The sequence below is a fragment of the Pygoscelis adeliae genome, unplaced genomic scaffold (genome assembly GCF_000699105.1).
Source record: "Pygoscelis adeliae isolate BGI_AS28 unplaced genomic scaffold, ASM69910v1 Scaffold160, whole genome shotgun sequence".
In the NCBI taxonomy this organism is placed as follows: domain Eukaryota; kingdom Metazoa; phylum Chordata; class Aves; order Sphenisciformes; family Spheniscidae; genus Pygoscelis; species Pygoscelis adeliae.
This window is the reverse complement of record NW_008824035.1, coordinates 8,633,010-8,633,659: the sequence shown is the minus strand read 5'-3', so window position 1 is coordinate 8,633,659 and position 650 is coordinate 8,633,010.

Below are 650 nucleotides of genomic sequence, written 5' to 3'. Positions count from 1 at the left end.
CGGCTCCCCGCCCTCTGGGGAAGGGACAAGTCCCTCCTTGGAGGCACCAGGAGCTGCTGGCCGCTCCGACTTCCTCATCTTAGCCGTGATAGATTGGGAGCTGATGCCCGGGCTCCTTTATGCTGTGCGACTGCCAGGGACATTTGACTTCCTGTGCTCGGGCTCCTTGAAATTCTCATTTGCTAACTCACACCCTGCTCCCTTCACACCAGGGCTGTTTTATTGTTTTATAACCCTCCTTAAACTTCCAGTCCTCAAAGATCTCATTGTGGCAGGCTTCACACTTTCTCCCTTTCCAAAGCCCGGTGCCCTCGCTGTTTCCAGCAGTTTGGTCGCTTGCAAAGGTCCGTCGGGTGCCTGGCGAGCTCGCAGCCCCTGGCACAGCTCGCCTGAGCAACGGCTCAGGAGGTGAATGAGTCAAAACCATTTTCCAGGGGCGCCTGACCAAAATGCCGTAAACATCCCGGGAAGGGAGAGAGGGACACCCCCCCTCTCCCCGCAGTACCTCTGGGTTTTTTCCTGACGATGGGCTTCCCTGTCCCCTAAGAGATGCAAAGAAAGGTTTGAACGGGTACCCACGGCAAAAGGCACCCGGCTCCCTTCTCGAGAGCAATTTGGGAGCGCTAACTCCCTCTCTTCTTAGCAGCTTT